The sequence below is a fragment of the Strix aluco genome, chromosome 1 (assembly GCF_031877795.1).
Source record: "Strix aluco isolate bStrAlu1 chromosome 1, bStrAlu1.hap1, whole genome shotgun sequence".
Lineage (NCBI taxonomy): Eukaryota > Metazoa > Chordata > Aves > Strigiformes > Strigidae > Strix > Strix aluco.
Window position 1 is genome coordinate 135,308,697 of NC_133931.1, and position 24,565 is coordinate 135,333,261.

Genomic DNA, 24,565 nt, shown 5'->3' on the forward strand with positions numbered 1-24,565 from the left:
CCACAAAACCAAACCAAACCTTCCTATCTCACACTGGTAGGTGATACACAGCTTTTCTCAGGGAAACAAAATTTCTATTCCTTGAGACTCGGAAAACTGAAACTGTAGAAAGAGCACAGACAAAATAATCACAGGTAAAAGCATACAGGGATGTTTCTCAGTAATTCACTGTGTACAAGGAACTTTGAGGGAAAGGCAAGTTTAAAATAACTTTTGTGCTGTTACTCATCTTCTTTACACTGTAGAGGCAAGTCCGCACTAAAATTCATTGCTTAAAGAATACTTGCAGGTCAATTTTAGGTTAAAACTAACAATTCTTTAAAAAAAAAAATCTTTCTTATATTATCATACTGATTTTTTAATTTGATCTTCGGAAACACTGGTGTGAAGTTCCTATCATACATTCCCCTTTGAAACTAGGCAGTGCTCAGTTACCAACACACAATTACACAAGTCAGATTCAGCAGTTCAGAATCCCTGATCACAGATCAGAAGTACTTCTAATATGAAGTTTCAATATTAGTTAAATAATTGTCTAAGAAACAACTGTCTTTGGTTTATTAACCATTATTAGTGTCACCCTGGATACACTGTCATTTTCTCATTCACATCATCGTATCTTGCTGTCATGCTTTCCAAATGGCAAGGGTTTAGCTGCTAATGACAAAACCATAAAGTTTGCAGGTATACATTATTTCAAACATAACACCCTGAGAAAAGCAGTTTGACATGGACACTCTGAGTCCCCAGGCTGCTGAACATAATTTTGTTAGAAACTAATTCTAAAAGATCCATTCTATTTGGTTAGAAATTTTGGTGTGAACACAGAAAGCCGTATTACTTGCCCTACAAAAATACTGCCTTCTGGAGCCAAAAATATTGTGATTGCCTCCATGAAGGTTCTTCCTATTGCCCTGTGCCAGGAGACAGTTATTTATTATTTGTATTAACACAGCATTTAAGAATTGTTGTCATGATTCCCAGTGCAAAGAAGAGCTACACAAACACAGAATAAAAGGTCAGTTCTTGTCATGACTGTCCTGAATTGAAGGCATGAAAAGCTTTATATGAAACATCATTTCCTTCGGATTTATTAGTTCTGATTAAATCTGGCATTTGAAATTATTTATGTCACAGTTCACACTAAATACTAAGTAAGCTTAAATGTGAAAAAAAAGTATTCTAGCAAAAAAGGAGCAAGTTCTTGATTTTAAAAATCGAAACTCATTACAAGAGTGGAATATAACATAATAAATGAGAAAAAAAACCACATTCCAAGACTATTTTTAGTAATAAAGATCTTTCCTAACTGCTATACCATTTTATCTGGTTTAGGAAAGACAGCGAAACTAGTCCACCCCTAATCCCCATGAATGACTAAGCCTTGAGGGGTTTACTGGTTACATTTACTTTCTTTATTCCTTTGTTTAAGGGTCACTCACCCACCTTCCTCTTAGTCTGGCTTATATTACTGTTCAGTGTAGATGTGTCAAGAAAGGTATCTTCCACGTCCACCCTTTGACTAAGCCTGTCTCTTCTGGATTAAATAACATTCCAGCTCACCACAATATTTTCAAGAGCGTTACCAGTCACAGAGCACAGGTCTACCATAGATGTATAAATCATGGACTGTAATAAGTTTCACTACTAATAGATCTTCTCAAATTCACAATCTTTAGTCTATCTTCATATCTTCATAGAGACCAGAGACAGCTTATTAATTACAGAGCTCCAAACTTGGCATTTAGAGTGCTCTCACCCTTCCCTCACAGCACTTGTCAGTTTTGGGCTCTTGCCATCACCACTATAGTATAGAAAATCAGTAAATCAGAATTCATTATAAGATTCAATCAGTTTTCCAAGTGCTTAATTTACCCAAGAAGAATTTCATGGCCTCTAAAATTATCTTCATAATCCTTTTTAGCCCATGTTTCACTTTCTACACGTTGTGTAATAAAACACACCTTTTGAAACAAACCTAGAGATTTAGCTCAGATACATAAGGCATTTCCCAACCCTGCCAACAAAATACAGAACTTCTAATTTTATATCTGAAACCTTTAGTATAATTTATGGTCAGTGTATTATGTGAGATTATCTGTCTTCCCTTTCAGCATGGATCACTCAAAAGACTACTGAAAACACACTTGCACTTTCATAAGCTGTATGAATACTTCTTCATATTTCATAACCTTGATTTTTATATTGTCCCCTTCACATCAGCAAGTACATCCCACGATCAGAGTACATCACATGCAGATTTACTCAGTTGCTGTTTAACGCGCTTAACAAATAAACAAACTCTTATTTAAAACCACAAGAGCTGTATTGTATTTGGTGGCTGTCTTTTTTACTGGTTTTTCTAATAGCTAACATCAGCCAGTTCTACACTGATGTAAACCAGTGAGGCATCAGTTCTGCACTTTGATAATCATCCTTTTCCACTTCACAATTGCTATTCATGTCCTCTTAAAGTTCAGACTGGTGTCGAGCCACTGTACATAATACAGTCAAATCAGAAAAACATGGAGATTTCTTGATCATCTGGGCTCTGTGTTGCTGCCTGACAGCATCAGTAGCCACAGAAATCCATTAAGGTTAGCCTGAAACGTTAATCATATATACATCCATATATATGGCCTACTCATACGAGCTTTACTGCATATGGCTGAGCCATTTTTTCCCATTGTTTGAATCTCCTGAGGTTATGGGAACTAACCTGACAGTGTTTAAAAGCAGCTCATGTCAGTCAATCAGTTTATCTCGAGAGACAGCTGTGAAACTTGATTTGGATTCAACAAATATTGTATGCCATGTGGATAGATGCCTAAAAATCAGCTAGAATAGGCTACTTAATTAAAGCCATATGTTCCCATCAGTTACGCACCGCACACGGAAGCAGCTGGTCACAAGTTATACAACTTACATGCAAAGTGCTAGTAAACCCTTTATGTGGGAAATTAACGTCTAGATGGCATACTGACAGTGCTGTTTGGTACCCTTTGATACTTGGATGTACTCCAGCAGGTTCAATGTTGTATTGTACTTAAGATGCTTGCAAAAATATTATTTAAATCTTGATCAAGTGCAAGAAGAAAACGGTAAGTCTCAAAATTTTTTGTAATGCAGTATAAATCATTCACAAATTAATATTAAAATAGCACCAACAGCTAAAATTACCTGCACTATTTTAATCAGTAATTAGACTGATGACCAGAGTAGCTGGAATTTAAACACGATTCTTTAAGGATTCTATGGGACCATGTGTTTTTATCAGACCTATGAAATTGGTAAGACCTTGATCATGTGCCTCAGAACTTCACAATCACTGACTGAGGGCAAACTACTTATGACTCGGTAGGGACTACTAATTAGTTAATGCTACAATTACTACTGGCCAATGGTAATGGTAATGAAAAAAATGTGGACTATAGTTTTACTTGCAGTGAGGCTCTTTGTAATTCAGTCAGTATATAAAGACGCCTTATGTCAGTGCAAAATTAGAAGCACAGTTAAAAGCACTTTGTCCAGGTAAATGGTCAAGCCTTTAATTCATTAGAAAGTCTGGGTGGAAGAACACTCTCCTGGCTTTTCTAGAAAACATTGACTTCATCTGGCTGACTTTGTAAGAGCTAAATATAGGTACACCACAGAAAACAGAACTGTGTTAATACGTTTTTTGGGTCTGATTTCCTTTTCAACAATCGAAAATATATACAATCTGGTTCAAACAAAAAATTGTTGTGAAAAACCCTTAAAAAAACCCAAGTAAGTTCTGTATAACCCTCAAAGGAACATGTTTGTAAGCAATAATTTATACAGCGTCTAAGACAACAGTGCAAATTCATGAGCAAGTTTCACAATTAAATAATAAGGCATCTTACCCTTTGTGGCATAAAAGTGCCAAGTCCCAGAGGGGCTGCAGTTTGACACATACCTGATAAAACAAAGCCTGGTTCTCCCTTCTATCAAGTTTTTGCGCCACTCACTTTCAAGTGTGGTAATGACTGGACAAAGCAGAACATAATGTTTCAACCAACTGCCTAGAAAAGCAAGTTGGAGAGGAATATATTGACTCTCTCCTCTATCTGATGGGGCCATAAACTGAAGATACTCCAGTCCTTTAGCCTACTGATAATATAAATAATATTGCATAATAACGCTATCCTTGCCAAGTGTAATGATGATGTTACGTATTTATCTAGGAGAAGACGAACTTTCATTCCTGTTCTAAAACAGCACAAACTAATGTACAATTTCATCATCAGCTTCTACACTGTGCCTTCATAGTCAAATGTTTGTGATATTAAATATGCTGAATACCAGTGAGGTGAAGTTATGTATTGCTCTGAGCACAGCACTGGGAATAAAAGGACTACATCCCTATTAACCATTTCACTAAATTTGCACTGACATAAGACATCTTTATATACTGACTGAATTACAAACAGTCTCACTGCAAGTAAAACTGTAGTCTGGTTTGTTTTTTTTTTTTCATTGCGATCACCATGCATTTTGCATCCATGTAGACATTAGCTACCGGATTCACCTTGGAGTCTTGTAGCTGTTACAGTACTTCAACTAACAATACCAATTTTTGCTTCTGCTACTGAGAGCTAAATCAGGAATGGAAGTGTAATAAAACTTTTCCAAAGATAAGAATCCTAAGTCCACTTGGCATTTCTAACTGGTTAGCTGTTCAGTATATATGTGTGTATATATCCAAGTTAGCAGAAAATGCAGATTTTTTCAGCCATCCAAGCGGACTTTATATTCCACCCACAAGGAGTAAATGTCCATACATTTTCAAGAAGAACACAGGGCCCAGTATGCAATCTTCTAGCTTGACCTAACCAGCCAGGCTATGTAATACATCCTGCAGCTAGAGATTCCTCAGCAGCACTTTCATAACAGTTTGCAGTCTTCATTTGAAATTTTATGCAAATTAATGGCAGGCAGGGGCTTCCAGAAAGTCACTTCTTGGGGGATTATCAATTGCCTGCCTGCTTCTATCACCCAAATACAAGAAATCTGTGTTATTTTACACATGTTTTACATTTAGAAACCTTATTTTTTCAGTCTAACTTGAAAAAACATCTTTAACTGCAAGGCTTAGTTGTTCTTGGCAGCTGACCATAAATTATCAGAATAAGGCAATCAATAAATATACATGTTAAAACTCAATGACTGTAGCCATCAAAACAGTCATTGGAATATTTATACTCTGTGCAAGAGGAGAATTATAGAAGCTGTCACTCTTCTTGACAGAAAAAGACACCATACATGCTGTTTAAATTCAAATACAGTTAAAGAGAAATGGTACACAAAATGACACAGCTCTACACAGTTTAAACAGTGAGCCAAGGGTGAGGAAAACCTTATAATTATTCTATGCTGCTTTTCAACTGAATTTCACGTATGTAACATGCTCTTTTTCTGCAGCATTTTCAATTATTCTTTTTCTCTGAACTAAAAATCGTTCTTGCCATTAACCCCACTTTAAAACTGTCATATGAATCAATTGGGCCTTTTAAATTCAGTAGTCTTTAAATAGCTTCAGTGAAGCCCCACATGGCACATACCAACTCCAATCACTTTTTGAGATTTCAAACAGAAGAGGGAGTAAAGGCTGAAGAGATTGACTGAGATGATGTGATCAAGGAGGACTTTTAAAGAATAGAATGTTTTTTAATTAAAGTATTTGCTTTGACAATACTTTGGGAACGTTATGAGCCATTCCATAAAGAAATATGTAATAGGGTTCAAACCAAGTAGGCCAGCTTGTTAAACATCAAACCGCTATGCATTTTAGCTTTGCAAGAAATGGGAAATTTGCCTACTAGTTTTCCACATATTTTCCTTTACATAAAAAATTCCTTCTCATGATAACTGGCAGATAAAATACAAACTCACAGTATTACATATCAAAAAAAAAAAAAAGGTTGCTTAATAAGTACTGTAGTCATTGTGACCCCATCATCATAATATTATATCTTATTTTATACTATGATACACTTCAATCTTATTATTATACTTACTACAAATTTTTCAACTCTGTTGTTTTCAAAAGATTATGCCTCCTTTGAGTTGTATATTTATCCTGCCATTCAAAATTTCTTTTGCTATACATGTGCATCAGTATAGCGGTATGTACGCTAGAGTAGCAAACACCCGTAGGCAGGCAGATGCACTGAGAAGCCAGAGGAGCTCCAGCAGGCTAGAACAGGAAGGACTCGCTCTGGCAGCCCCAGCAACAGCCCACCTGTGCACTGCTGCTTCCCCCACTTCTTTCCTTTGGAACAGGAATTACCGGTAACATTGAAGTATGTGGGATAGGTGCCACTCACCAACGATTCATCGCTTACCCAGAGTTCATTAGGATTTCCTGCCTAAACAGGAACTAACATTCAACACTGCTGTTCCTAAATAAATAAAAAACATTTTTTCTGAGCTATGTATTTTTTTTTTTTCCAGAAACGGTACTGTCTTGAGTTGAAAGCTGAAGTGTTGAAAGTAAGCAGATTGTCTCCCTGATTAATGTGCTTTATTTTTAAGTTTCAGTGACTCATGTCCAACCTTGATTTGTCTAGTTTCAGCTTGTATCTTGAGGATCTTCGCTATCTTAACAGACTGCTGACTACCACATATTTTCTTCCCATTAAGGTACATTTAGACTAATCAAGTTGTCTCTTCACTGTCTTCTGCAATAAAACTCTTAAACTTTCTGAACCACTCTTGTCACACTTTTCTGAACTTCCTTGAATCTTTCAACATCCTTTTTGAAATATGGATGCCACAGCTGGACAAATTTACCAAGACTGCATCCAGAGCATGCTACATTTTCTCAGTGTTCCCCTCAGAAGAAATTCAAGGATCATATCTGCCTTTCTAGCAACAACTTACATTCAAGTCATTTCTGAACATGGCCAATTAGTGCTTCAGAGTTGCTGTTCTGGGGTATGCAGTCTTCTAACTGTAATACCCATGCTTCATTTCTAGATATCTGGCACTGTTAAAACAGAAAACCCTTAGTATTGGCTGATAAGAAGAGCTATTACCACCCAAGAAATGAGAAGAGAGGAAAGACTGAGGTTGATGCAGATAACATACTTGTTAATTAATTTATTCTTTGAGATTTGCCTTTGCAATTTTCAATCTTTGATATCTGAGAAGCTCTGCTAACCTTTCTGACAGGCTGAAGTGTACACTCATTAATGATAGTGAACTTAATCTCCAAGAATACATTCTGTGCCCTAATAGTGAGTTAATCAAAGTGTTATGCAATGAGACAGAGTTCATCTGAAACCATTTTATGTATTCTGAAATTTTGTATTTTGCAGTCTGTTCATCTGAAATAACTTTCAGAGGTATTTCAGAATCAGCCTGGTTCAGAGATCAGAGTACTGGAACAAAAAGAAAATGTGTGGGACTCTGTGTTCTGATAAGAGAGAATGGGAAAAGGGATACTGGGGGTTTACAGATGTGAAATGTGCTGATTTATCTAAATTAATTTAGACAAAATTGATGCACTCATTTGTGTGGTTGCTTTTAAAGTGGTTAAAGTGTGGTCAAAATTGATTTAGTTTAATTGGGTTAAGCTAAAACTGTTTCAGCCACTTTTGAACTGCTCCAATGTCCACACAAAGCAGTTGAACCTACTTAGCTAAATGGAATTAGAAACTGATTTTCTTAAGCAGGAACAATTCCTGTCACACAAAAGTGACAGATAAATGACAGAGTTAAAAAGAGGGAGTGTTGAAAATGAGGTAACAATAAATGGGCATTATAGGATAAATAAATGAACCATGAAGAGGAAAAAAGAGTGAAGGGCTGAATACAAGTGAAGATAGAATAGATAGATATATGGATAAAATAGAAAAGAAGGCCGAACACACAGTGGGGAAAGAAGAGCAGTTTGACTTTAAACTTCCTACAGAACAAACAAGAACAGAAGTAGTAAAGACAAAATAAGGATTTTATAAATCATGCTTCTAAGAACAACCATCTACGTCTTGGTCTGGCAAAGCTGCTATTGATTTTTGCCTGAGTAGAGACTGAGCCTCTAATTTGGCTCTAAGAGTGAAAATTTGTTCATTCTTGCCATGTACCATCTCAATGAACTATTGTAAGAAAACATGCTTATTATGATCTTTTGCTAAGATGCCAGGTGGTAGCACTTAAAACCTCTTGCTATGGGAGTAGAAAGGGGATCTATTTTCATTATTCATGAGAGCCATTTTAAAGGGATAACTAGTAACATGAATGTAGTTGCGAATCAAGTGACATCAAGTGTACTTACTTCTGGGGTTACAAAATGAAACGAGGTGAGGTAGTTACTTAAATTTTTGACAACTGCTTATGAAACACAGTTAGACAGGCAATAAAAGTTACAAGAACCCAAACTGATTAGCCCCATGATTTTTTTATGTTTTGTTTGTATACACACACACATTGGTGCCATATAGGCAAAACTGATATCTAATATTGTTCACACAAGATTAAGTGCTACTTTGTATTGTAAACTTCATTTTAAAATCTCATCTGACAATTAAGAAATATTGATCCTCCTGATTATTTGCTGTTAATGTCATTTTCTGGCATGGAAATTTTTTCTCCCCTGAAATTCTGGAAGCAAAAAGAAGGGAAAAGGGAAGAGGGAAGAGAAGAACCAAAACCAATCAACCAAAAAACCCCCCACAACACCATGAAAATAGTTTAGCAGTGGTAGCATGAAATTTCAAGAATTAAACGTTAAAATTAGATAAATAAATCTAACTAGACTGAAGTGGCCAAGAGGTTTTTAGAAGCCCTGAAAAAGAAAATTTCCTCTTGAGACACTGGTAGCCTCTCTTGTTCAAACAGATAAAGCTAGATTGAGTAAAAACATATGTCTGAAAATAGGGTTTCAAAAACATAACCACAACCCATTTATTATCCCTTAATTTTATCTCCAAAAGCTATCTAGACTAGAAACTGAAAATTCCCAAATACAATATTCCTTCTTGCCTAGTCAAGAAATATTTTAAGGAATTTATTTTCTTTAGATTTTGAAGACACTGTAAGAATAGAAGGATTACATAGCCTTTTGTTATAGAACAAAGTAAATGAATTTTTAGGTCAAAATTTACAACTATAAGTCATTTTTTTCAAATATCTGGACTTGGGATAACTTAACCAAAGAAAGATACATATTAAACCATATATCAGTTAAGCTATAAAAACAGAGAAAAAAGATGTAATGAAGAAAAAAAAAGTCAGTAATGCTGTGACTGTGCATCCCTAAGCTATCTCTGACCTGATCTACAGAATGTGTTCTGCACACACAGAACAGTATTACATGAAGAAGGCTGCTCTGATTTTGGGCTCATGCTCAGACTGCATGATGTACATCTTTACCCATGTAATGGAAAACCCACAGCTCAGATTACTTGCAGATGATCAAAAGTACAAGAATAACATTACTATTTTATCTGTAATTAATAGTATAAACTCAAAGCATGCAGTGAAATTTATGGCAGAAAAATAATTTTATTCCGCACATGGGGAGTGGACTTAAGAGCTCAAGATGAAAGTACTTTGGAGGCAGTGTTCCCTTCTAGATAAAATCTGTCTAAAACTCAACAGATCAGACTCTGTTCCCAGTTCTACCCATGGCTTCCTGAATGGCCTCTGAAAAGTCATTTTAGCTATGAATAAAACAGAGATAACGAAATGTGCCTCTTTTCCAAGCACTCCAAGGTTGGGAATTTGGTGAAAAGTACTACTAGTAAGGGCTATCGTCTGTAATGTCTAGAAACAAGAAGTGACTTCCTCATCTTCCCTCTCTGCCACTGGTGTCACAACCCTTATAACTGGATGTAGGTGTCAGTATCTTCACAGGGTCAGATCACTCAGGATGTTAATTTGGGGTCTATGCTCTATCTCTAAAATCAGCTTAAGTTGCAGAGAGAGATTCTACAAGTCACATTTTACTCTCTGTTAAAGCAGAGATGAAATAGTAGTTCATATGTCTTTCCTCCTTTTCTCTTCAAGTAGTGAAGAAATCCATGCACTGTGCTGATTTTTAAATGTTTTTGCCCTCTGAAGTCACAACAAAATGTAAGAGATTGTAATTTCTACTAGTAAAACAAAGCATTTCCTAACAAAAACAATCAGTAAAAACAAAGGTCTGAAACAGGATTTTAAGGAACTGTCTGCTTGTCTGCCATTTCTTTGGTAGCTAACAAACAGTTTACATAAATTTCGCTTTTTTTTTTTTTTTTAAACTAACATCTCTTGGGTTTTTTTCCATGAGAAGGGAAATCACTATACACTCAAACATTAAGGAGATCATATGTCTAACAAAGGAGAAAATTTCGATATCTTTTTCCATGCATTTTGTCTGGGTGATGGATTAAGTTACATTGCAAGATTCAGCTTCAAACATTAACTCACACAATTAGCTAGACATAATTAGACAGTCAAGTGAGAGAGTATTAGTCGTCATTCACTGAGCTTTTCCATCTTATGACCTTTTTCATCTTATGACCTGTACAGATTTCCATAAGGTGAAGGCCAAAATGGACTACAGCATTTTTATTTGACTAGCATTTATGAATTCATGTATCATTATATAAATATTACCTTTGATTGAGCTCTCATTAAAGATCTCTCTGTCTCATATCAAAATGTCAATAACACTCCTAAGAAGGGAAATGTCATTTAACTAAGGCTATGCTTATTAATCTAATAAGTTAAAAAATGATCATAGAAAATGACTTCTTTCTCATTAGACCCTCATTGTTTAGTTTTTTTCCTTCAAAAAATGCTGAACTTTCTTCAGATACATTTTGCAATGAAAGCAGAAAATAGTATTTGAACTGGTAGTTATCTTCCTGAACTGAAGAACTATCAAAGAACCCTCCTGCCATCGTCGTTCTTTTTGGCTTAACACAGCATTTTTTCTAGACATTGGCAGAGCCCTTCCTCCTCTCAGTCTCAAATATAATCAGTGTAAAAGTGACAGAACAAAAGAAATAGGATCATCACAGTGAAACTCTCATTGAAATCAAGAAAGGCAAGTAGAAACCCAGAGTCCAAAGGTAAATTACTCTTAATATTACCCAACTTCTACCCAGGCACTAATGCTTATGGCTGGGTATATTCACTTCCCTGAAGATTCTTTAACCACTGCTGTTTGGGAAGTAGGGATGCTTCCTTCCCTGTAACCCTAGTAGAAGTGAATGTGGTTGGATATTTCAGGTAGGCGATAAATCAGCTGGATGTGTCAGGTCACAGACAACATTTTCAAACAGGGAAACATGTCAATGAATATCTGACATAATCCCCTCGGCATGGAGTTTGCCTAAGATGGAAGAACGGCAAAAGGAGTTCTCTTAGTCACCAGCTATGGATTTTACAGATGCAAGACAGCAGACCTTTTTCCTGCTACTCTTTAAGGGAATCAAAATGCTGCAGCAATCTAGATGAGCCCTATAGAGGTCAGAATTGACTTCCCAGGCTGATGTGTTTTACTAATTTTTTTTTTTCCTTTGGCCAAGATTGGCAAGGCTGGACCTATATAACCTGAGGCATTTTGCTACTCTAAGTACTAAGTTGTATGAAAGTCCACAGAATATCAATTTGCAACTGCTTCTCCAGACAACATCAAGACTTCTGCTAATTATTCCCTTTAGCATTCTGGACTAAGTGATTTGTTTGAATGCCTAGGATACACCTAAGAAGGCAGTAGTGCAGTAACATGCAATACATATGGATTAATTACTTTTCAAACATGGGACAAATCTGGCAAAGAATTGTTAGGGCAACAGCTCTAGACAGCAAGGGTAAACGGCTAATACCATGATCAGCTCTGAAGTGACTGGTGCCAGTTCCGATGTTTCCCTTGTATTATGAATTATAAAGTACAACATCATGAGTTACAGAGTATAGGGAAAAGGAAAACATGAAAAGCCAGAGCAGAAAAGTAAGGTGAGTGTACATGAATGCCCTAGACAATCCAGCAGCTGAGGAGCTCTTCCTTCATCACTGTAGGGACTGGAATGGCTGCATGAGCAGTCTTTCCACTGCAGCGGTACTGCATGTCATGCCAAGCACAGCCCTCTAAGACAGGAACCTCATTACCAGGATGGTACCACAGCCTGCCACAGAAAGGGTGCCCTGTCTACATTACATGGTTATTGAAGAGTGAGTATGTGGCTTGGTGGTGCTAAATTAAGGTGCAGCTGCGAGTGGGTGCATACTCTACCACAGTGCACTCTGTAATATGCGTCAATGTGCTTGCACAGTTCTTGATGGGACCATCCTCTACAGCGAGAGGGCCTAGCAGGATGCACTGGAAAGAACTGACCAAAACGTGCGGTCCTATGATTTTTTACTCTGGTGTGCCACATCAGCCCAGTCAGACTTGGCGTCACCACCAGTAGTTACATAAAATGACAGCATAAGGGCAACAATTTTGACCCATTCTTTGGCATGTTATAAGCCTAAGTACTCTTGGGATTGTCACAGAAACAAAGAACGTGCTATGTTTTACCCTCAGAACTCCATTTTAAATGAAGGAACTGTAAAATCACAAACAGTGAATAGAGACTTCCTTGGCTATGTGTCTGTAAAGGCTCTTCAGTACAAATTGTTCCAGTAAGTACATGGAATAACTTATGTTCAGTAATTTGCCTCTAGTTCCACCTGGTTCGGATAGTAACATAAGACTAAGTGTTTCTTGGCTAAATCCACCCACTTTCAGTTTAGTTAAATCATGTTCCTTTTGGGACTTTGCCACAAAAATGTAGAAAACATGCAGATCTGGAGATATAAAGAATATTTTTGTACCACTGGAATCTCAACTAAGCTATCAACTCTCTAGACATGTAAATAATGTTAAATGGCAGACAACTCTAGGTCTCTGAGATTTTTAGATATTTCCTCCGTAATATTTCCGCCGTGTATAAAATGCACCATAAAATCAATAGTGCACCTAATTTAAATGACTGCTATACCTTTGTTATTTTTATATATTTTGTGACATGAACTCTTCTCAGATATATATACAAGTCTCTCAGAACTAAAAACTTCTTCCTAAATAGTGTTTGCTGGATTTTTCAAAGAAAAATGTCTGCTATCAGGGCTCAATATTGAGCACAGATATGTATTGTACATATGATTGTATGGTGGATGCCAAAACAACATCAAATTCACACATCAGACCTCTCCTTTAAATCTGCAGAGGTGCCCACTTTAAATCTCAGAATTCTACGTTTGTTTATTTCTCCTCTTTATCCCTGTGTCTGTGGCTGGAATGCCCTTCTCATTCTTTTTTGATTTATCTTGCTCCCTCACAGCATCAAGAACACAACAGCTATGACTACATAACACACGCTAGAATAGCATCATGCCACATTCATCATGCATCCAAAGGATCAATACCTCAGATGAATTTTCTAGTTTTAACAGCAATTTTGAATGTAGTCAACAGGTGGACTGTTCTTCCTAACTAAGCCAATCAGAATTAGAAGGCAGAGGAAAAAATTTCCAATGGCTGTTACACTGCTTTTTCTAACCAATAAGCAATTCTAAGCAATTAATTAAGAATTTGTTTCTTAAATGTATATAATTAAATATATGTAAGTTTAATTTGATATAAAATACATATAAAATGAATCTCCCTCTTTGTTACCTGTAATAGATTGTTTTTTATACTGTGTTCTCAGAAATAATTGTACTTCATGTCCTCAATGGGCACTTGAGTCAGCATGATCATGATTTCTTTGGTCACTTTCAGCTACAAACAGTCTGAAAAGACTCAGTAGGGCTCTGGTAGACCTGTGAAAGTAAAGTTCTGAGACAGGATCTGCAATGGCATGGGAAAAAGGTAAATGACGTTGTCAGGGAGAAGTTGATAAAGCAACTTATTTACATAAACTTGTTTACACATATCAGGATTAACTCTCACATGAAAACAGAATGATTGCAATTTAAATCTGAGTGAATTTTCACATAGTTTAACATGTGTACACAGAGACACATTTTGTAGTTTAGCCAGGTTAAGGTATCAGTGCGCACACAGCCCACTTACGTTCTATACAGCTTGCACTTCTCATGAACTCCCTTTCCAGATGCAATTTACCATCATTGCTAGCCTCGCACATCTTCAAAATCTCTTTTTGCTTCAAGTCATTTTCTCAGTCCTCTAAGCTTCTTCCTACTTTAAGCTCAGCATGAGTCTTATGACCAACCTTAAAGCTTATTCACTTTACTCTTGACTTCAGTATAAAATATTGTTGTCTTCTACCTCTCCTCAATACATTCTTGTCATCAGTAAGATGCAGAATTACAAAACCAAGACAAGGACTAAAATTTCAATTTCATTTCAATACAGATGCTTCTCAGTCTGTATGCAAAAACCCCACATCATATTTTCCCAATATCCTTGACATTTCTTTTAAGAACAACTAAGAATAACAGCATTAACAAGATGAACATACATCACAATTATAATATGAATGAAATACTATAATGAACTCTTAATCATTACTTAGTATATTACAAATTTCATATGGAGAAAATAATAACGTACATATATAATTAATAATATTGTACTAGGACTAATACAGTTGTAAATTAATTACACACTGTGTAGCTGATTTAGTTGCATTTAGTTAAGGAGCTGCTCTGTGTTCATTGCAGATTAATTATGTCTTTAAGCATATATTCTCATTTTTAACTGTCACTTCCAACAGTAGCTGTTGGCTAGGCTGCTCTGTAAACCCTTTCTTTACGAAAACAAATGCAAACCCCACCCCAAAAAACCCAAAACAAACAAAAACCTCCAGCAAAACCCCTGAATGTACAAGACTCAAAATCTGTACTAGCTAAGGTAAACAAAGGCAAAACACTAGAGGACTGCAGGTTTCATTTTACTGCACTTCTGCCAACAAAATATCCTTTATAGTATCTGCTTAGTAAAGTTATAATGACTCACTGCATTTTATTTAATATAACTAGCCTTCTCAGTCATGAAATTTAACATATATCTTCTCAATTCTATAAATTGTTCTATTTTCCAAATCCTTTATAAATTAAAGAGAACGATTTAGGTAACTGCCAAAGACTCTCCCAATGATTCTTCTTAAAGTTTTTACTGACTATAGGAAACAAGCTGCTTTCTAGCCTTGGATTTCACACTAGAATAATTTCACATGACAGGAATGGGTAATACATGATAGCAAGTGCATGAGCTACTCATAAATCTAAAACAAGGGAGTCTGTCTTTGTTCAAGGTATTCAGCATTGTTCTAACCTCATCATGAAAAGTTAAATGAAAGACAGTCTCAAATACCTAAAATGCCAAAAGAAAAAAAAAAAAAATCTATGTGGCAAAACAGAAGAGGAAGAAGGTGGGTCAAAGTTAGACACACTATACTGCTATATGACTTTTTCAGGTTTACTGCAAAACTGTTGGAGAAGCAATGAAATTTTAAAGCAAATCTCTCTAATCATCCCCTCTTCCTGTGATTCTGTTTGAAGTGAAAACTGTGCATCTCAGTCAGATACCTTTGGAAGGAAACACATTTAGTGTGGCTGGTGTGCTCTTCCCATAATATGGGGACACACAGGCCAAACCAATGACCAGTCTTTCAGGTCACTTCAGGACAAGCATGTGCCAAGAGAGTTCATCGTAGGGGAACAGACTATATCCAGTTTGAATTAAGACTCCCAAACTGCATGTTTTGTAGACAGAAGGGACTCAGCATCAATTGCTACACTCCTACTGAGCCCAATTACTTGCTAATTTAAATATAGCCCACAGAACTGTATTTTCACTGAACCTGACAAAAACCTACAGTGAATTCTGCACAGACCTCAGTATGCCTGCTGCACTACAAGTGAAATTACACGCACAATTCTTAACCAATCTTTATGATATACATACATATTTTCAAGAAGTTCCAGCACAGTCTGGCATACATTCACATTTTAGCATTACAATTAAAATAAATAACCAAACAGTAGGAATAATCTAAATTCTTTAAATTCTTTTATACTTGTTTAAACCACAAGAAATAGTCCCTCAGGAAACTATCATTTCTGTAGTAGTAAGATTCATTAGGTAGTAGAGTAAGCTATGAATTTTCGGTTCTCTGCATGAATGTACCTTATACAGTACAGTGCAGCTCTCTTTATAGTGTACCCTGATACACCTTATGAATGGTAGAAGGTTATGATGGCAAGAGAGATTTATAAGGTAAACTAAATCCACAGTAGAAGAAGAAAACTAGCTAGCAGGAAACACCACCAGCAGTGTCGCAATAGAGATATTACCGACTCTAAGGCTAAATATTTCTAGCTATGGAACTCACATTCTGAATGTCCAGAGAAATATCATCACACAGCAATGAGGGGAAAACTTCAGAGAGGCTTCTATCACTCCTTGAATTCACTCTATGAATTATTCTACAGATCCAGCTTTCCATGGCATGAAGTATGTCTGTGGCTTCCTACCATATGAAAAAAAAAAATCACCAGCAACAAAAAAGTCTGCATCACCCCTATTTGCCATATATTATGTCCAAAATTTCTGCAGAAGAATTTTAATAGCAACAAAAGGTAAAAAGAGTAAAGATGGTTCAAACATGCAAACAGCAAAAGCCTGTAATAATAACTAATTTATAAAAGATTAGCAATGTTTGGAGATTAAACAAGATAACTACACATTGAACTGCCAATAACTTCTGAATAAGGTAGTATTTCAAATCTGTAATTGAAGCTGTTCTGAACACACTCCTGAAAGAGAGCAGAATTCTCTCCACTGATAGAGTAATCACTTCTGCAGATATGGCTACAAGACTGAGGCTAGATATATCCAATATCATTATGGATCTTTTAAAATTGTGTTTACATTCATACATAGATGAATTGTTCACTCTCTTAACCCTTTTTGCAGAAAAAAAAGTGATTTGGATCACAGAGCAATAATACTGTTTATTATGAAATGTTCTTTCCCTCACTGGCACAGAAATAATCCAATATATCACAGCATTCCATTAGCACATTGAAAGTGATGATTAGGACTTACAAAATCACTTAAGCATGTGCTTATATTCATATTAGTTCAGGAAACAAACAAACATGATTTTTAGTTATGTATACCCACAAATCTGACTTGAATAATTAACTAGCTTACACCAAATGCCCAGAATTCAACATGTGCATTTTTCCAGTCATATTACTGAAACTGCAGAAAATGGTTAAAAAAATTAACTGTTTAACTGCTTTGCTAGATCAGGAACCTTTAAACACATACTCAAATGTCACATTGAATTAGTGGTAAGATGCGCATGTGCTTAAATTCTGCATTGAATCAGGGCCTAAATAGCAAATGTCCTTAGGACTTTTTCCTACTGAAAAAAAATTAAAAATTTATTCTAACCACCAAGATCAGCAAAATGCTATAAGGCTTTGAAATTTCAGAATATGTGGCTACTGCAAAACTAAAATTCATTCCCTTTTGTAAATGATATATACCATAATAAACTCATTTTCTGTAGAAATAAATATACCCTAAAATAATATAGATGAAATAAAAGATGATGGGATCACATTGTCAGTTAGATGAACAACCCTACTTACACTCTGGTATTTTGTGACTTTAAAATTCTGATAGACAAAGTTTCTATTGATGTTAATGAAATGCTTTTTTCATGAGAAAAGTCAAAAATATGGCTTCTATGTAAGATTTTTCTTACAGGTTTTTTTTTTTTTTCAGTTTTGCAAAAAAAAAAAAGAATTAAGGAGATGTAATGGAAGTGGAGGTTGATGACTTAAGAGTATACTGATGGGGAAGCAGACCCATAACAAGTTCAAATTTATGATTATGAGAATTAAGCAGTCATATTTTTCCCCACTGGCAGAATAAGAGGCTCTTAGTGACTGGTTAAGGCTGAAGGATACTAAATCATGACCATGCAAATATCTATTTGATAGTGCATTTGTATAGTAACATATTAGGTGTCATAAAAGTACACTTGTCTTTGTCACAGACCTTTACTACTTTGTGATAATAATTTTGCAGAGAACACATCCTGATTGCAGTATTACTTACTAGTATTAAAGAAGTTTTGCCCTCTACCTGATAACTGATTATTTTTCTTATTAAACCAGAATATAATACTGACTTGTTTCTCAAAGAACATACAGAACATTTCCAGGCACATTCAGATATCTTTATTGCCTTAACTAAATACACTTGCAAAAAATATTTTTGTTGTAGATCATCCAAGTGAGAATATCACCATATTGCTATGAAATCAATTATCACATGTTGTAAAGACTGAATGAAAGACTGAGGTGTTCTACTTGCATAAGTTCAGTTTTGGCATTAAAATTCTGTATCTATTGATGCTAGAAAAGAAGTCATTCATAGTAGTGGAAGCATCTGAATTGCCATGTACAAGTTAATCAAACGGACAAAAACAACAGATGGAACAGGAATCTGGATATCACAGTTCCCTTCCAGGTTACTGTCTTAATTATTGTCCTAGAGCATTCCACTCCTTTTTTCCCTCCAATATGTTCTTGTGTGTATGTCTGCACATGTATTCAAAGTTTCAGCTGAAAGGACGCTGGAAGATTCTTATTTAAATCCTCTCTCAGTAAGTAGACAGATAAGATGTTTTCCACATCTTAAGTAACTTGTGCAAATGAAATAGTCTGAGTAAGATTAGCTATAGCTTTAAGCTTCCTAAGGAGCTTGATTCTATTGACGACGACTCTTTAGGGTATGTATACAGAAAAGCACCAATAGCAAAGATCCCAAGTAGGCTCAAACCTAAAGCATGCACCCTGATCAGCCTAGACAAGGGAGAAGCAGTTCTGGATCTATGAAGAATGTAAGCCTCTAAGGGACTCTGCTGTTATCCTAAGAGACAGCACCCCTTGAAGTCCTTCTGGGCAGACCATTAGGCAATCCATCTAAGCATGAACAGAGAGAATATGTATGTTCTTTACATATATAACAGCTATGTAACTTGGTCAAACATATGAGTGAGTTAAAAATTTGAATGGAATCTGGTCCAAGAGGAATAAAACTGCGATGAAAATCAGAGTTACCTAATCAATCATTCATACAGAACATTTTTAGTTAAACACAAGGATATATATAAAGGCTGCTAGTATAATCTTTACAGCTGCTATCTGTAAAGACTGATCATTACTATAGCATTTGGTTTACTCTTACAACTTGAATACTGCACTGACACCAATGAGAACTGTTTTCATTTTAGAATAGTATCTACTGTTTTAACATAGGAAAGGCTGCACTTTGCCACACTTTAGCTAGTATAATTTGCCTTAAAATCTATCTTGGTAATATTTCTTTCTATAAAAATTTGTACTAATGACAATGCAGATGTTTACAAGTTCAGTTTATTATGCTCCAACACTCTAATTACAGAGCTGCAAGGGGCTTAGTAGCATATGTTCTGTAATACCCTATGCAGTTACAAAAATTCAAATGATAGTTAAACAGTGATGTTAATAGTTTACCTCCTATTAACATCAGGTAAATTTATGATTTATGTAAAAGGTAAAAAAATTGAAAGAAAACAAAGGAAGAAAATGGTTATGGTAAAAGATTTTCAGTACTGTTTGACGTTGACAGTTTTGGCTCCATAAAGGGTAAACTCCAAACTAATTCAGTGGCAGAACAGTAAATTCAAAATTATGCTTGCTTCTGGAAAACATACTTTAGGATTCTCATCTTAACAGCAATGCAAATCTATTCATAATATCTTTCAGCATTATTTCCCACAAAATGGAAAACAATACGAAGTGCTATGAGTGACTGTAAAGGAAGTCTGTGAGAGATAGATGAATTGTCTGGTTTAAACATTTTTAGCCTTTTTGAGGTCAGTCACTATCTGAGTACAATTAATTTAATCTTTTTAAATATTTTCATGTTGTTTGCATAATAAGAGTAAAAAATCAGGGTCCTGTACAGTTGGCTGCTGCAGAATGATGCTTGGTACTCAGCTGACTACCTTTGTGCCTCTGGTTTAGCCTAGAGCTGTTTGCTCCAGTCAAGGATGAGCCTCTGAAGTACTCACCTGTCTTTAGGAATAAGAATTGTTCATTGTGAGATATCAAACAGCAATGAGATTTTTTTTTTTTTTTAAAGGACCCCATATTAGTTTCTGCCTGATTTGGGTTTTTGTTTGGGTTTTGGTGTTTTTTTATATCTTCAGTGAGTATGTGGCAGTTACAGCACTGCTAGTACTCCCAGACTTAGAAAATTAGGACATTTTGGACAATTTTCCAGGAACTTTTATTGAATAATCCAAGTGAAAGTGACTTACAAAAGGATTTAAAAAAGAGTATGAGTGAATTTCCTATCCTTTATAATAATATCAGTGAACAGACTTTGCCCAGCTCATGCTATTTCTAACCTTTTAATCAACTAATTCAAACCCTAAACCTCCACTGTGACTTTGCCTACACAATTCTGCCTCCATCCTGCATGTCTATGGCTTGTGCCTAGAACTCCTGTGGTTCTCCTACCCCTCCTACATATTAGAAGGTAGCCCAGATAGAAACACTGAGACATTTCTCCTGAATATTTACCTTGAAGAGAAAGCACAGCAAGCCTAAGTAGCAGAGATTTCTTGCTCTCTCTCCTATCTTTCCTATCCCTAAGTATGTAAGATGGCTTCTTCTCCCTTCTTTTCAACAAAGCATTTAGCGAAAGTCAAGGTTTCTAATGTTTAATCACAATGGAACATTTAATGAGGCACTTTGAGAAAGCTTTTATCAAAATACCCATTTTGTCTCACTTTGAGACAATCATTTGAGAAACACTAAAAATAAGCATCATAACTTCCCTACATATTTAACATTTTTTGATAACTGCCCCATAAAAGATGTATACCCTTGACTGTCACTCCATTTTAATTGAATATTATCTAACTAAAATTGCTTGACAACTAAGCTTAAAAGGATTGTTTCTTCACATCTTAGCATTGTATAAAATTTTTGACCATGCCATTACGTGGTTTGATGATGTGGCAGATGCAATTCCTTCTGAAGGTAACAAAGTCTGTTCTGATGTTGTTTTCTTGTTTCTTGGTTTTATGCAAGAGTTTGCCTCATTGACTGTTGGTCATTTCTCTTCCTACTACTTAGGTCTCACTCAGCAAATGAGTATTTCACTATCTTCCATGCTTATCTGTTTTGTGTGTACCCAAATTTGGTATATTTACTGTGAATTTCATGGCATATATGCTCATCTATTTTATAATTAACAATCTGTATTTATGCTTTGCTGTAACTGCATGACTATTTGGTGAAAATGGCTTGATCCTGGCAAGATCTGAGATTAGACTTTTGAGCAATTGTTTGCAAAAACATGGTTTAGTTTTGGGGGTATTTATAGCCACTTTTTTCCTCTTATTTTTGCCACTTTGAGTAATGCTGGCATACAGTCATGAGTAGATGGGGTTTTAGTTTCAGGACTTTTGTTGGTTGGTTGGTGTTTTCTTTGTTTTTTAAGTTCAAGCACTGAACTGAAGAGTTATTAATGAATTTTGTGAAAATATTTCTCTCTGCTAAGATAGCATGCTATATAATTGATTAGTGAAGTTTGGGGTTTTTTTAATACAGGCCTGGGATACAGACATGGAAAACAGCTAGGCTAAAATAAATCAGATGTGCAGGGGTGTTACAGTACTCAAAGTTATCTGAAGTAACTGTCCACATATACATGTTGACTCACCATTAATGATAAGCAGCTGAGTGCTTGAAGAAAGTAGCGTTATTTATGTTGTTTTACCCATGGGGAAAAGGATAACCATGACAAATACGATGCACAAGTCAACATACTCTGTCTACACACACACTCCCTCTACCAGTTTATAACCTCATCAAGTTGGCTAAATGATGTGACATGACCGAAATTCCATTACTGCAGCAACTGCAGAAATGTATTGCAAGCCCACTATCTAGTGCATGAATGCATGACTATTAAAGGAGGTTGTGTAGATTATGGGGAAAAGAACCTCTTATTTTCTCCAACATATGTCAGTAATTCTACTTGCCACTCTCTGACAGTTGGCCTGATATTTCCTGCCTCTATCATGCCTGCTTATCTCTTCTCTAATATTATCAGTTATGTTTGTCCGGCTCACCGAATCTGCGACTTTCCAAGACAAACTTCCATTTTCAGCTGGCCCTGCTACATTCTTGAGGAGGGGTTTTGTTTTGTTTTGTTTTGGGGTGTGTGTGTGTTTGTTTTTTACAGGAAATACGACATGACTACTTTAACACACATTTTCCTTCGATATTTAGCTTGTTTCAGAGACTCTAGTATTATTGGGAAGCAGATGGAACTTCTCTCCTGGTATCTTGCCATCCTGACAGAATGATGGATGTGAGCACTTGCAAATCTTTATCTTATGCTACATTGTTCTTAGATGTTTTCTAGCTCCTGCCTTGAAACTGACACACAGCTTCGCTTACAGTTTTTATGGTTCTTCTATGCTTTGTGCTTTCATCAGGTTGAACATTGCACATACTCAGCTACTACATCTCACTTTGTTTCTTACTTTTTTCCCCTGTACTTACACATAGTACAGTACGTATACTTATGTACATATCCGAGCTTTGAGACTGCTGTAGAAAAAAGCCTTTTTTGGCTTGAACATACTAATCAAACTTTTTACACTACTCACAGTGGCATGTACTGGGAGGATGGGAGACAACAAAGTAAGTTGAAACAAGAGAGATTCAGACTGGATATAAAGAGAAACAACTTCATCATAAGGACAGTCAAGCATCAGAACAGGTTGCCCAGAGAGGTTGTGCCATCTCCATCCTTGGAGTTTTTTAAGACTTGACTGCATAAAGTCCTGAGTAATGTCACCTGCTCTCATAGCTGACCCTGCTTAGAACAGGAGATTAGACTAACAACTTCCTGCAATCCCTTACAACCTAAATTATGGTCCTAAAGCAGTAAGAGCCCCATGCCAATCACAATTGTATTAAGTTGTACTCCACTGGCCTTTCTAAGTATACATCGAAGTTGTTTGTTGTCAAACACAATTTCTGCCTTACTGTTACAAAATTCATACAGCAGGTTTTATTCATATCAGATTAGAGACTGTGCTTATTATTTGGCATGAATCTATGAGGCAGTGTGCAATATGTTGTAGGTTAACATTAGTTTTAACACTGCCTTGGAAAAACAGTGAAAATTAAAAGAGGGTGTAATTCAATTAAGTGTAAGTTTCTGCATGTAGACAGGAAGAATCACCTATGAAAAACCCTAATGAGATATGAAGTAGCAGTTCTTCAGAATAGTATCTGAAATTAACAATGAATCACAAGTCAAATATAAATAAAGAAATGTATGCTAATATTAAGAAGATATTTTTTCTTAATAAAGGTATCCTCTTCAAGACATGAATAAATTCTTTTTCACTAAGTGCTGATAAGACATCAAATGCAGCATTGTGTCTAATTGGGAGCACTATGGTTCCAGAGAGATATGGACCAAAGGGAGTAACTGGATTGAATTCTCGGGTTTTATCTGAACACAGATAAAAGTGACACATATGATCAGATGTCTAGAAAACATTTTCTGTGAGGAAAGGTTGAAGAAATTGGAGATAAAAAGGCTATAGAACACAAGACAAAGGAATGATCTCATAGACCTCCTAGTAGGTAATAAGTAGTTTAACAGGGGAATGGAATAATTTGTTTTCCTTCTCCACTCTGTACAGGACAACATGACCCGGGCCAGACTACACCAAGACAAAGAGATTTCAGAGTAAGGACAACAAAGTAATACAGTAGGTCATGACAGGCAAATTTCCTTTATTGGGAATTTCTAGAGACAAACTGGATAAACATCTCTCAGGAATTATGCAAGTACCACTGACGCCACTTTACAGAGAGGAATGGATAGATGATTCAATGATTTTCTATGGTTCTGTGAATAACATCATCTATGACATCAATCCTTTTGATTCCCCTTAACAGAACATTGCAGGCAGCACTAGTATTTTTTTGCTATAGGCTTAACTCTAGTTATGTTCTTGGGTATCAGCAGTTATGGACTGGTGCGCAACACGGTAGTAGATTGTTGCTTTCCCAATTCAGTACTTGCTGAAGTTTGTATTAGGCACCAAGTACTGAAAACAATTTTGCTTTTATGAAAGTAGGTTTACTTTAGTTCTATCCAAGTTTGAGTACTTTGTCTATTTACATAGGCAAACATTTTTCCTGGCTTTTCAAGAGTTATTATGAATTATACAGTTTTAGCAAGTCTAAAATCCAATTTCTGATTTTATCCCATTTGCTTTGTCTTATTCACACCAACAAAAATGAGAAGCAGGCATATTATATATCTCCATGTATGATAAACTTGGCAGATCTTACTCCTTCAAAAATGTGATTGGACAATTTTAGAAGCTTTTCTCAATGCAACATATTGTATTGTCCATTCCTGGTATAATTTTCTGGTGCTCACATTTCTATTATGTGAAGAATTGTAAGTTTAGGGTTAATAAATTCATGA

At 35.8% G+C, this 24,565-nt stretch overlaps 1 protein-coding gene across 4 annotated transcripts in view; it reads right to left on the reverse strand.

Annotated features, from left to right (window-relative positions):
- Nucleotides 1-24,565, reverse strand: part of DGKB (diacylglycerol kinase beta) — a 356,999-nt gene that overhangs the window by 174,063 nt on the left and 158,371 nt on the right. The gene's annotated exons all lie outside the window — the stretch shown is intronic.